Genomic DNA, 15,041 nt, shown 5'->3' on the forward strand with positions numbered 1-15,041 from the left:
AGATAAATAATATTCCACTCAGAGGTGGACTTCATCTGTTTTACTCATTCATTCTACTTAACAGACAATCTCAAAAATGAGGCATAAAAAGGTTTGCTGATAGAATACTAAATTATTGGACTGTAGAAAATTAGGGTGAGGTGAAGAACAGTAGAAAACCTCATGAATCTTAGCATTAAATAAGATATGAAATTAAAGGAGATATATGCAAAGTAAATCACAGGTTTTAAAAATGCTCCTAACCATCTACATAGAGTGATGAACTCCTAGCTGACTGTTTTCATTCATGACTGAGACTCTGGGATTATAATAGATAAATCCATTAAAACTTTGGTTCCGTTTTAAATAATGCTCAAAACTAGCATTTTGGGAATTACTGTAAAAGCAAGAGAAAATACAGAAATCACTGTTGCTGCTTGCATTACTGAGTGCTGACAACCATCCTAGTACTTCACCTCACAAGGAATAGAGCTGGCAAAGCATCAGAGAAGGGTAGTTAGGACTGCCTTTGACAACAAGGAACATTGCACACTTACACAATCACACTGTGTGGAATAAATTACTTCAGCAAGCTAGGACTCTACAGCTTGGAAAAGAGAGGGAAAAGGAAGAAATAGGAAGCCTGTAACATCATGAGCAGCATGGAGAACGAAAATAGAAGTCGACAGTATTTTCGCATAGATGAATGAGAAAGCAACTAATGAGGTAGAATGTAAACAAATATAAGTTGCTATTCATACATGAAAGCTGTGAAATTCCTTACCATAAGATGTTGGGGATGCTAAAAATTAACACTTTCTCAAGAGAACACTGAACAACTTGCAGCAGAGAAATCCTTTGATAACTAGTAAGTGGAAGATGGTACTTCTCACACCGAAGCCACTTAAAAACAAATAGTTAGATTGCCAGATGAACCTTTACTCTAACCCAGCATGGCTGTTGTGTTAGTCGCCATTTGTCAAATTGCAGTTGCAACACAATTCCATTCTATTTAGCACCTTATCTTTAGGTGGGATTGAGAGTGTTTAACAAAAACAAGGGGATTACTTCAGATATTTTCCCTGAGGATTTCAGATGTAGGAATGTTTCTAAGGCACAAAGAGGAAGCAATTTTCACTGGAATTAACTTGAATAGAACAAACAGGTGCCATTATGATGCCCCTGATAATCACTCTGAAGACATCTGTGTATGTGTAAACAGTCCAATGCCTGAATGAGATTGTTCCCACACAGGCTGAGATTGGAAGTTCTGCTTACTGAGCTCATGAAAAGGTTTTTCTTTTAAAAACAATTTTCTTTTTCAATAGTAAGACATTTGTTCTCAGTGTTACTGCACTCAAACTGCTAAATGCCAGTGACCTATCTAGATATCGACTACTACTGTCATTTTTGTTTGGGCACGCTTTTCAAGTGCTGATAATTTAAGTATTTCATCATTCCTTCCTGACTGTATGTCCCTATTTTCATTTTATCATAAAAAAAAAATTCAGCACTTTTGAATTCTCCATATTTTGTACATGATTGGCTGCAGACATGACACTAAATCTTTTCTGGTATACACATTGGTTACAATCCTGGGAAGAATGCTTTGCTCCAAAATGAGTAAGTCTTCACAAAGATACATGCCATCCAGCCAACAGTGCAGTGAAACCCACAAATTTATTTAATTACTAGTCATATTTATCGACTCTAAACAACAAATTCGCACCTTCCATCTCAACACAAACAATACCTTCCTGTCCACAGCTTCAGACCTTGGATTAGTCTGAGGTTCAATGATCTGTGCTGTACTGAGCTTCCACACCAGAAACACGCATACACTTATGCAAAGCAGAAGTAGGTACTTCTCTATATCTATTTTCTATACTTTCCAGAGAAGTCTGTAGCTCTCTGATGATTCTACTTAATCAACTGGGCGCTTCCAGAGCATGCTTCTCAACCCAGTCATGAACAGTAACTTCAGAGATTTATTTTTTTTCTGCTTTGTTTTGGAAATTTGAAGCAGCTTACATGTGCGTGATCTGTTTTGTACTGACAAGGTTACCAAGGGTCAGTTTTCTTTTGACCTTACCACACTGTTGATCGGACTAGTAACTCCTCCACCGTAGCACCATTCAGAGTTTCTTTGTCAAATTTGCTTTTACTTGGCCAGATAGTATCTCTGGTTTCTTGGCTACTATTTCAGCACAAGTGTGTGTGCATGTGTGTATAGAGTCATGTAACACAATGTGCTGAAACACATTCCTTCATCTGCCTAGATGGTCTCTAAGGGAAAACAAAAGAAAACAAAACCACCCTATGCTTTAATACTACTATTACGGAAAAAAACCCTGTGGAATGTGGGTCTGCAGGATTTTTCTCCATCAAGAAATTTTAGCAAACTTGATATAATGAAAGAGTAGAGATTTTAATCTCATAGAAGAATGAGGGTTGAGAATGAAAGGGAAATTACAGATTGAGCCAATGAAAAAGAATGGAAAAGAAAAAACATATCATCTAGAACGAGGTTCCAGCTTCATTATGTCTCTGTGCCATTAGGCTGACCAGTCAATGATGCCTGAAGATTGCTAATGCAGACACACAATGCTTATAAAAAAAGTTATTTCTAGAGTAAAGTAGAAGATGAAGTACTCAGAGAGGGACTTACACTCTGGTTTGTAAGGATGGTTTAAAGATTTTTCAAATCAGAGGAGTTTGTTTTTGCAAACAGTGGATAATGAAATAATAATTTGTCAAAATCTGCATAAAATGAGAGCAAACGGAAAGATTTCATGGTAAAATCATGCAGTGTGTATACAGAAGAAAGTATGGCAACCAACTGTTTTTTTTGAATGGAGGAACTACAAAACCCATCAGCACAGCCTAACCTAATATTGATAATCAAAGATTTCTATCATGTATGTGTAAAGTGAGATTCACTTAGCATTTCCAACTTCTTACATGAGACAGCAACTGTAATGTTTTTAACTAACTGAAATAGACTCTTTTTTACCATTGTCTATCCCATTTACAAAACCTGAGATGTACAGCAGTACTCAAAAATGTAATTGAACAATGAAGTACATTAGAAGACAATAAATTTGTAAAATGAAGCATCCCAGAAGCAGCAAATCCTAGTGTTAAGCTTACTAATAAGAAAGAATGCCAAGCAAATACAAATAATATGTCTTCCAAAGGAAGTCCTACCAACACGATACAAAACACCAACCCTTTCTAATTTTGCAAACCTGATTATACCAACCTGAAGTTTTTGGGGATATATTTTAGAAATTATTTGCAAGTTTAAAAATATTAAGAAAACCCTGTAAGTTTTGAAATCATCCAGAGTCCACAGCTGAGTCAGTTCCAGATTTAAGATTTTTAAAATAATTAGAATATACTCTTCTATTTGTACAAATGTCTGTGCTTTGTTTCAGTGCCAAATTTGCAACACAACCTAAATGCTACAGACATTTCCTCCCTAACCTATTGCAAACCTACTTCCAGTCCCAACATGTCCTCTAATGTTTCTGCCCTTCTCCCTCTCTGTCCCAGCACCAGCCCTGATGTCTTCTGAATTCCAATTCTATTTTCATTCTTTATACACAGGGCATGTTTTTCTTCTTACCTATGTTCATATCTTATTCAACTTCCATTCTTATCTTGTAGCCCTACTCTCCTAATTCTGGTTTTCTTTTGTCTCTAATCCTATGTCACCTTGTCATTTAGCATCCTTCATCAAATCCTACCCAGACTTCTTGTAATATGAGGTTCAAATCCCAGTTTAACTTTGTCACCTTCTGCAACTGAGTCTGGCTGTTAAGGTTTCCTCACGTCCAAAGATTCCCAAGCTAAGTACAAAAGCACAGAACTGAATTTTCCTTACTCTTCATTGTCCCACTTGGAGTCACTGGAGTAACAGTGGTCTAGATAGGCCTAAATTAAATTAAAGTCATGCCACAGACTGCACAAACGCTGTCCTTACATGCAGCAAACTGTGAGACTCCAGTTCAAACACTGGCATTCAAAGGATCTGGCTTCCACTGGTTCTCTTGTTGATCCTTGGTATTAAAAACTGGTTGGCTCCTTTCTGAGCAATCAAAAATTTCCCCGGAACTGCATTCACACGCTAGCCATTAAGTAACTGCAAATGTAGGAACTCTGATCCGTAGTTTCAAATGCTTTCATTGTTCAGCTTTTCCAGCACTGCACATTAGTCAGATGAGTTATATATCTAGCTGGTTTCACAAACTGAAAGTCTGCTCTAATATTTACTACAAAATGAGTAAGAAAACTGTCATTCTTCATTTAAATACACATATTTTATGAAGATTTTCACACTAAGTTTATAGGCACTTCAGTCTTTTGTACTATTGTTTGCTTCATTCATGCCTTGCAAATAATTTATTTCTGATCTGGTCTAAAATAACAATGCACTTAGTAACAATACATTTAAATACCTTCAACAAACAACAAAAAAGTTCTGAGTATAATGACAAAACAGAAGATGAAGCACGTCATCTACAAATTGTTTAAACAATGAAAAATTTGTTTGCTGATATAATTTTCACTTAATATTTATTTTCCCCAAACAACATGCTGAGATTTTTTTATAGCACACTATTCCTGGTTAAGGTTGTAATTAAAAAAAAAAATCCAGAAACACATAGCTTAAATGCTAAAGGGGAAACTTGATTTAACATGTAAGTTCTTACCAGATGTCACATTTGCTTCGTATCAAGTAATTAAACATACAGTACTCTTGCATGTGATTCAGTAAAATCTGCGAGAGAAAGCTTAGAAGCTTTGTTTAAAGCTGCTTGCTTCAAAGCAGATTTTTGTGTTTTGCAGCATTCTAAGCATTTATTTTGCATTGGCCTCTGATCCTCATTCTGTCAAAACAAATTCCTTGGAGGCAATACTTCCACACAGTATTTCACGGTGTGTAGGAAGCGCTAGTTCCAAACATCCAGACTCAGCAAGATAAACATCTGGTTTACACTACCTGTAGCTTCAGGACACCTAAACTCAAAATTCGTTTTGCAATAAACAGGAGTTCTTCAGCATGTAGAACCCATGTATTCCTTCTATCCTAACTAGACTAATGCCCAGAATACACCAGGGCTGGACACATTTCCCTGCATCACCTGATGAGAACATGCATACTTCCCATGTATTCCTATGCCTTATTCCATAGAAAGAAACAGGTTAGCTGCTGCACCGATCTTCTCACTAACCTGTTACATGACTCGGAAAGAGCAAAGTTAAAGGTGGAGCAGCAGAATATACATCTAAAAGGCGCGTCATGATGAATTACTATATAGGCAACTGCTTATCTCTGTTAATTCCTCTACAACAGCTACAGTGAGCTAATTACCATGATGAGTGTTACATCTCTTAAGAACTGGAAGAATAAACAATATAAAAGATGTGTCTGCTTCAGATATATCTGCTGAATCATGCTGATTGACAGGGACTGAAATACTTTTTTGTTTCCTTGTCTCTGGACTATGCAATAGTGCTTCCTTTTATTTGACTCTGATTCTGTAAACCTTAAGATTAGCTCCTGAACTGAGACACAGCTTCAACAATATTGGTAGAGACTGCTTCAGCCTAGCCTATGCCTGTGAGTTACACTTCAGTCATGAGAATTTCATAAAAGAACTTCAGTAGGGAGTTTTCTCTCAATCCTGGAGCTCTGATGGATGTCAAATCTAGTCTTTCACTTCCTAAAAGTGAAATTATTAATTTTGGGCTACTTTAAAAAAAGAAGAGCAACTCCTGTCATGCTTTTTTTAAAAAGTGAAACAGGGTGTGGTTGCAACTCTGATAGTTCAGTGCTGCTGATGCATGCTTAGTTTGCTCAGAGTCACTTACCTAGACTGTTATTAGCCTATTTGAGTAAACAGAGTCCTGATTAACTCTTTTTTATGTGTTTCAATGAAATAAACACACTATCTATTCAAATAATCTAACTCAACTTTATCAGTATGAAGACATTAGTAACAGCATCCTTAATAAAAAGAAAGGATCCGAAGATACCAATAAACATATAATAAGGGATGTGATATAATTCCACTGCTTCCTCCTCAAAAACTATTTTTAGATACATAAACAGGAGAATAGAGTCACCTTGGTACTTTTTAGGAATCTAATGGTAGCTGCTTTTCTTTTTGCCTAGGTACATTAGTCAAGATGTATAACCTTGTGTTCTTATTTATGTTTCTGGGGATGATGAGTTCTAAATCTATAAAGAACTATACAAATGTGAAACATAGGAATCATGAGTATACATGGTTGGTCAGGGAATACCTACCAGATCAGCTATTTCAGAAGATTTAGGTACAGAGATAACTAGTTTGTGAATCCAAAAATGGAAATTACCACCTCACAAGATCCCTTGAATGAAGCTTCAAAATAAGCCCAAAGAAAGATAAAAGATTCATCTTTTTCAAATAGAAAGGCTATGAAATGAGTTCTCTAAAGCCTAGTGAAGAGATACCACAGGAAATAGCTTCAGAATTCTCCAAAGTCCAGGGCAACCATCTAAAGCGGAAACATAGCCAAGCTAAAGGGTGCAGACAGCAGCACCCAAAGCCAAAAGAAGTCAGAAGCTGAACAGTTCTACTGTTTCTGGCACAGCCTTGATACACTGCACAAAGCTATCTTTTGCATCTGTCTGCACTAGCACATAAAATGGCAAAAGTCGCCAATCTTGAAAGTATGAAAACCATGCTGAACTGAGGTGGACTGAACATCTGGACAAGCAGCAGAATAGGCATGATTAGATTTTTCATTGCCTAATCAACATCTTTGCTCAAACAAATAAAAACTTCACTAAAAAAATATCACTTTGAAGTGACAGATTGAAAACAGTCCCTGCTCTGCAATATGGTTTTCTGTATTGAACACATTTTAATCCAAGAGTAAAGAACCCAAAGTATATTTATTAAAACCTCATTATGTCTTTAGTCACATTTTCTGTGTATAGGCTAATTCAGTACTCTGGCAGGTTTCAGAGTGCCAATATGTGCAGGTAGTTTGACTTTACATGGCTCAAATACATTCTGATGTAACATTACTGACCCTGTCAGCTCAAACTGCCCCTTGGTATGCATTTCTATGCATTCCCTTCACTGATAAGCTAGGGAAATAATTCTTCTAGATGGTAGCTGAAACAAATGTAAGATTGATAATTAAAGAAACATGACATAACTGTAACTAAACTATCAAATTTACATGAAGTTCTTAAGGTGAACAATCAGTCAATATTCCTAATACAGTGTAGATCCTCTCCAGGGAATAGATTTTTTCTTTAATAGATTTTTTTCTTAAATAGATTTTTTTCTTTAACTAATTAATCCACACTAGTGTCATGGTGAATAAAGAACAGTGCACCCAAACACACATGTACATACATACACACAAAACCCAAACTCTGAAAGAAATCATAAAACCTTCTTTGCTAAAGCTAGTAGATGTTTCAACTATTTTTTAAAAAAATATCTTAAGTCACAAACTTTAAACTTCTGCAGACACTGAAAAGAAGTTGCTGACGACTTCTGATATACACACATAGGTCAAGTCTAAACCATAAACGCATAAGTGGAATGTGACTTACGGAAATAAACTCTCTGGGTGTTCATACTTTCAAAGTTAGTTGCCTTTTCTATTATTTAGAAGATTTACATTGTGAACACATTGATCTGTACATTGCATATACTTTTCTCTCCAACCTTTTCCCTTTGCTATTCTTTCTACAAACTAGGTTGCATAAGCAGTTTATTAAAGTTAAAAACCATAAAATTAAAACTGGAATGCAAAGATATTTTGAAAGAATATTACGGGTCATGCAGGGGGTATACAGATACGTTGTAGACCTATAAAGAAATTACTACCGAGCAAAAGGCAATTAACCATCTCATACAACTTTGATAAAACTTTTGCAGTAAACCAGAGACTGAGAGTAACAAAAATAACAGTCTAAATAATGAAATTCAAATCACATTTTACACATTAGAAACATAAAAAAATTCTACACTGTTTATGAAGAAAAGAAACTTAAATATGTATCAGCAACCTTATCTTCTACCCTCCACAATAGCTTTTGTCTGTGGCTGTATATGCTGCCATTCCTCTGATTTAATAGAAAATTCACTAAGATATTTTTAGATGTAATTATATACTTAATAAAAGATAATTACTCTATGATTTTTAATTCCATTAATGCAAAAAGAGAAAAAGTCAATATGACTGACAGAACACCAGTTATATCAGTGACAACAGCAATAACTGTCTCTTTTTAACAAAGAAAATCTAAAAAGCATTAAAATCACAGACAGCTACAAGCAGAAGAAAAATGTTTGGAATGCCATATACCTCCTTAAAACAGAAACAAACATACAAATATGTAAGTTCTTAACTCCATAAATGCAACTTTTATGTAACTAAGAATACAAAAACTAAAATTCTGCTCCATATAGTTATGGAGCTTTTTGTATGAAAAAATAAGAAAAGGAAAGGTTATCATTGAAGCTTCCCAGAAAAGGACAGGGAGAGAAATGAGAAAGTGGGGGCAAATCTTTTGAGATGAGGCTAACTGGGAGACCATCAGACAAAGCTCCTCTGACATACGAAAAGACATATGTAACCACTATATTAGCAGAGAGACTGCTTACTCCCCCTCCCTTTTCCCCACTGAAAACCAGGCAGAGTAGGTGAGAAGGTTAGGGTTCAAACTGCCATAATTTAGCAAATGATTGCTATGTCCTTTATATCATACATAACAGGTTTGATTTCCTGATAAGCAGAGTTCAAAGTACAGGCATACCTTGTTATCTGTCAAGGAGATGTTCCTACAAGTGCTACAGTTAGCAATGAGGGACAGCAAAGCAACTTCTTCTCTAAAAATTAATGTAATGGATGGCCTTGGTGTTTGCAATGACTTATGAGAGGCCACTGTATTGCTGCCTAATATTCCATTTATTCCTCAGTAAAATTACCCCTTAAAAATAAGATCTCAATGATGCAAATGCAAAACAATTATTAAATAATTCAGATTGGATGGGATTTCAGAGGGTATCTAGCCCAACACTGCGCTCAGAGCAAGGTCACCTATAAAATCACACCAGGTTACTCAAAGTTTTAGCCACTTGGGTCTTGAAAACTCAGGGATGGAGACTGCTCATGCTTGGCTTTAGTGAAAAGACTGTCCTTATACAAAGTCAGAATCTCCTGTTTCAACTGATGCTCTCTCATCCCCCTACCATGCCCTGCTGTGAAGGGCCTGGCTCCATCTCCACACTTGTAGGCTCTAGGAACACTGCTGACAGGCACCCCAGAGCCAGACTGAACAAACCCCTCCTCAGCCCTTCCTCACAGGGCAAATGCTCCAGCCCTGACCGTTCTGGTGGCTCTCTACTACATTCACTCCAGTTTATCATTATGTTGCTTGTATTGACATGTCCCCAAAATGGATGTTCCTTGATGTCTTGACTATTGTGCTGCTAATACAACACAGGACGTTGTCAGAGTACACTGTTGGCCATTACTGAGCTTGCTGTTTACAAAAAACATTTGTTCCTCTCAAATAAGGATGCTCAAACACAAGATAATCTGCATTTCCTTATTAGTAATTGAATGCTACACAGTAGCTATTAATATATGAAAAATTATGTACCAAAGATTGCTATAAGTGTACTTCCAGCAGTTGTTTTACACAAAGTATGATACTGGAAAAATCCATGGTTTTCCATCTGTCTTTCAGAACTTAAAAGAACTTCCATTTAGGTGCCTGTAGGCCATCAGGTATGCTTCAGTGCAACTAGGCAGCTCAGGGGAGTTTTTGTTAGAAAAGGATGGAAAGACACAGCAATGGTAACAGCAGAGAGGGGTCTTCCAAAATCAAAGCATACTAAAATGACTGACAGACAACCAGGGGGTAGGGGAGCACTACTGGATCTGTCTTCTTTCAAGTAAGAGATGTAAAATATCCTTTCCTATGCAGTGACAGTAATTGGAACCATATTAACATTACCATTAATGGGAAAACAAAGGAGACAGAGTGAAGACCGATCTTCATTCATGACTTAAAAAAAAAAAAGCTCATCAATGGTATTTCGGCTAGTTTGTCTTAAAGTCTTAAAGTGTGTGTGTCATTATTCAGGAATGAAACATATACTGTTTCTAAAAATTATTTTTCTGAACTGTACCAATCTTTCAAATCAACCAGAGAATCTTCTGAAGATGTTGTAAGAACAATAAACACACAGACAATGGCATTAATAGCACTAGAGAATATGGAAGATACTCTTGCAGCCCAAAACAAAAGGAAGGAGTTACAGTCACATTCTGCATGCTTTTAAAATCTTCAAGTGGAGTAATAAATGAATCCTGAACAGATACATCACCATGTTGTTTATGACACTAATGAAACAATCTCATTTCTCTTCATTTGCAAACAAGAAAAAGTGCAATGAATCTAAACTTTCTATAAAGCAGCCTATCCCAATAAATTCTTCAGTTATCAAATTATCCTATATTACCTGCTGAGGCATGTAAAATGTGAAAATACTTCAAAAATGCAGTAACTACTGTGAAAAATAATCAGTTAACTCCAAGCTGTCTCCACTCTTGAGCATATTTGCTCTCACAACATACTTTTCTGTATTTTATCAGTCATCTGACAAGTTTTACGAAATTTTTATAGACAGACACAACTTTGCCTTTATTACTCAACTTATTAATTTCAAAGACTAGTATTGTGGAAAGCAGTTAAAAAAGAACAAAATCCAGGTCTTAATTTTTCTATTTCCCTCCCATTTTCTCTGTTCTCTCTCACCATTTTAACAATTCTTTCTTCAGCTGAACTATCACAACCCCTGCAATAACCACACCTGAGAAATAAAATTTTCCTTCTTCTTGTAGTGGACTTGAAAACAAATGTTTGTTCCTTTGCATCTTTTCCCCTAATGGGACTTGTGGACAAGACACTCCTGATCTCCAAATATTCCCTGTCCCAACTGAGTAGTACGTCTTTTTATTGAGGAAGAAAGAGAAAACTCCTGCTACTCTATGTGTTCAGTGCTTGCATCATTTCATCCCTGCCACCATCCATTCTTTCTGCTAGGAGTCCTAGAATATGGTTATATTTATCACATTACTAGGGAAGTAACTGCAGATGCAATTCTTGTACTCACTGAACAGCAGATGGAAATGTTAACAATATGATATGTTAGAGGGAACTTAACTCCTTTGATAAAGGACCCCATTCACTGAACAGTATGCTAAAACATGGCTTTAACCCTTTGCATTCTTATGGTTTACAAGAAAGACTTCCATTGAATGGGGGCTTCCTATTCCTTCCATTGAATAGGTAGGAAAAGTTAACTCCCTTTAAAACTGGAAGAATGAACTGTTGTACTTCAATCTGACCACGCTAGTTACTGGTTCTGTGTGAATATTTAGGTCATGACTGAAAAACAGTCTAGTTACCACTGTACTTCAGTCAACCTTGTTTTGTGTGATGTGCAATTCGCAATTCTTTTGCCTTCTTTACTACAATAAGGTTTCAGGAGATGGAGTTGTTTAATATTCTTGCAAAGTATTTTAAACTGTATTCCACTCTGAGCTTCATGCTCAGCATTCCATTCTTCCACAGTTAAGAGTCTGAACCAGGTTAGAACCAGACTTTAGGCTTAATCTAAAACTACCTAATAGGGTAATAGTTCAACTTGCCTTAATTCAAAATGGAGTCAGTCTTTCAGAAAACAAGAAAATCTGCATACTGTCAGCTGTTCTTGACAATGCAGTGTTCATAGGTACATGACACTGAAGTATGCTTGTCTTAGCAATACTAATGGGGCACACAGTCTAATACTTTGACTGCTGTTACATAAACGGAGTGGAGTTTGGCCCATATTTTCACTTCTTCCCAATCTCGAAATTCCTGGTAACCATAAACTGACATTCAAAGGCAAGCAATAAACAGCGTGCACTGCAAACATGCATACAGAAATTACACCTTAAAGAAAAGTTGCAGGTAAATTGCTTCAGAATATCCACAATGTTAGTGACTCCAAGCTGTATTCCCCACAAAAACACCATGTGTATGGGTAGGGAATCTTCAATAAAAACTGCAGAATTACCATCCTGAAAGCAACACAAAGCATAAAGGTTTCTTGAGTTAAAACTGGTGATCTTCAGTGCAAATCTCAGGGGTGAACTTGTGCTGGGAACCATCATAGTGACACAGGAATTACTAGATTATGATTAAAAGTATTAGAGTTTTTTCATCCAATGAGAGCTCTGAGGCATCGAGGTTCCCTAGGATCACTCTGCAACATGTTAAAAAAGTATTTAGAAGTTTGAAATCTATTAATATCAAATGAAAGCACAACAGCTATACAAGTGGTGTATAACTTCCCTGCAGAAAAATAAAAGGGAAAGGAATTCTTCTTTCTGCCTAACAGAGTTAAAGGGACAAACATTTCAAACTGCAATAAGTGATAAAGCACTAGCCACAGTTATCTCAAAAAAGGTCAGTGACCTAACCATGAAGTAAGTCAAGAATCCGATTGACTCAGACACACACATTGAAAAATACTTCATCATATCACACTATCCAATGACTTCAATGAGTAGGAAAACTGACAATCTAGAGGTACTCCTGATAGGAAGAATACTAGTAAAAACTTTATTAGTTATCTTTCCATTTGCAGAATCCTCACGGTTACAGGGTGGTGTGAATTTACTGTACAGATGATTCTGGTCAGCAAAAGCAACTAGGAAAAACACTCAGCAGCTTTCCCAGCAAGAAAATAAAAAATCCTTCTCAAATTCATTCCTGATTTGTCCAAATTTGAAGAGAAATACTTACATTTACTTCCCGTTGGTGTCTAATCTTGTGTTGTCTCCAAGTTCTTTGAAAATAGGTCTTAAATCATCACTCCTCACTTTAATTATCTTTCAGTTGGGAACAAGCAAACCTATTTACTAATTCATTCAACACTCCTATCAGATGATGAACCAATTCAATTTGATCAGTTATTCCTAAGTGAGGAGATCTCATTTTGCCTTTTTTTAGTAAATTATATGAGAATAGTGTCACTCCATCATTATTTATATAATGATTCTGAACTTACAGGCAGAGGACTTTGTGAATACTTATTTCTGATTCCTAAATTCCAGGGATATGGAAATGTAAACTGTCCTCCACAGCGAAGCTTAAGCCTTACATCAGCAGATTACTGGAATTAAGTTCTTAGATGAAGTTAAAAGGTCTCTGTCATGGGAGTGAAAGTCTTTGGAAGTGAAGTTCAAAATCACTTTTACTCAAAATAGGACTTCCATCCAAGTTTCCTGGTTTTGTCACAGACTCTTTTCAGAAAAGACTCTTTCTGGAGTTTTTAATAATAGTTTTTCTTTGTCAATGTTTTGAACCTTGCATGAAATGTCCCTCTTTGAAGCAGAGTAAGCAAAAAACATTAGTGTCAAATTTGAGAAAGTTACTGTCAGTGAGAAAGCTACCAGTGGAGGTGATAACCCTGGAGAAGTGAAGATAAAGTAGAAACCACAATATAGTTCTGGAACTCACGCTCTATCCTTGGCTTCATGTTGAAAGAGAAGTATGAGAATATAGGACTGTGGATAGTAGGTGACATGCATGAATACTGATAAACAAAGAAAAGTGTCCTTAGACTTGAGTGTATGAATGTACATACGTGGAGATGAATACTAAGGGAATCAGTATTTCATTAAAAAGATGTGACTTCTAGAGACGTAGTGCTGAGATTTGAAATTCAATTGGCCACAGCAGGTTTTCAAATACATGTCTGGGCTTTCAAGAATGAAGAGAATTTTCAAAGACTCCAGTCAACACATAAGCTAAGCAGGACAGTAAATTAGTCTTCACTTAACTTTGTGACGAAACTAATAACGGTATATGTGCAGACTAGTATACAGTTAGAACAGATTCATTCAAAAACACAAGGAACTCTGTATACATAGTCTTACATATAGCCAAAAGTAACCACAGAGATTAGCTTGTTTGACCCACATTAAGTGAATGACTTTCCTGAATTCTTGTTTGAATTAAAATATTTTGGTAAGAGCAAAGAATATATGCTTTGAGAGAAACAGCATTCTAGATACGTGTCAAATTCTAAGCAGAGATTTTTGATGTGGCCTGTGGCTTAAGGTGTTTGAACAATTTTCTTTGAACTTTCAAGGGAAATTCTCTCCTTCAGAAAAATAAAAAATATCAAGCTAATTCAACTCTGCCTGTAACACCAAAACTGGGAAGATACAGAATATTTAGTATTTTATCCCATCTTAAAATAGCTTCCTCAAAATAGAAGGAAATGTTCTTTATGAATCTCTCTTTCCCAGCCACAGAATATAATACAACTCAACAGAACCTGCTTGTTTATATAAAATATAATCTCTTTTTGAAGTCAATGAATTATTGGTTATTTGCCACTTACCACCACACACATTATCACATTATAAATTAATGAAAGAATAAAACTTTTTACAAGTACAGATTTTTTTGTGCGTGTGTGTGTCAGTAAAAAGAAATACCTTTCCCTTGCTGGACTGTAAAGAATTACTTGTAGGTTTGTAAAGTTAATGACTTTGACAGAATTCAGAAGTCATTAGTTCTATGCCATAATTAGGGACTTTAATAAAATTCAGAACAAGTCTTTTTCTTAAAGTACAGTCATATACATTTTTAGCATTGTAGGAACCAAAACTGTCACCATGTAAGTGCAATAGTGTGTGCCAGGATTTTTACTCCATTAAGTGCTACACTGCTGAGTGTATGCCATGACCACTTTTTGTGTTTCTAAAAGTGTGTATTAATGCTAGACATGACATTAATATGTTATATAATGCTATATAATTCAGTACTTCTGTCTTATTAATATTTTTCCTTTACTTTCCAAATTTCCATTTACTCTTATTACCTTATATTCTTGCTAAAAATGACAACCAATCTCTCATTTGAATTATTCTCTGTAGCACATGGAATGAATTTAAAGACTCTAGCTGTTTGTGTCAGC

At 35.9% G+C, this 15,041-nt stretch overlaps 1 protein-coding gene across 6 annotated transcripts in view; it reads right to left on the reverse strand.

Moving 5' to 3' along the window:
* Positions 1-15,041, reverse strand: part of PIBF1 (progesterone immunomodulatory binding factor 1) — a 112,848-nt gene that overhangs the window by 46,781 nt on the left and 51,026 nt on the right. The gene's annotated exons all lie outside the window — the stretch shown is intronic.

Source organism: Chiroxiphia lanceolata, chromosome 2 (genome assembly GCF_009829145.1).
Source record: "Chiroxiphia lanceolata isolate bChiLan1 chromosome 2, bChiLan1.pri, whole genome shotgun sequence".
NCBI lineage: Eukaryota > Metazoa > Chordata > Aves > Passeriformes > Pipridae > Chiroxiphia > Chiroxiphia lanceolata.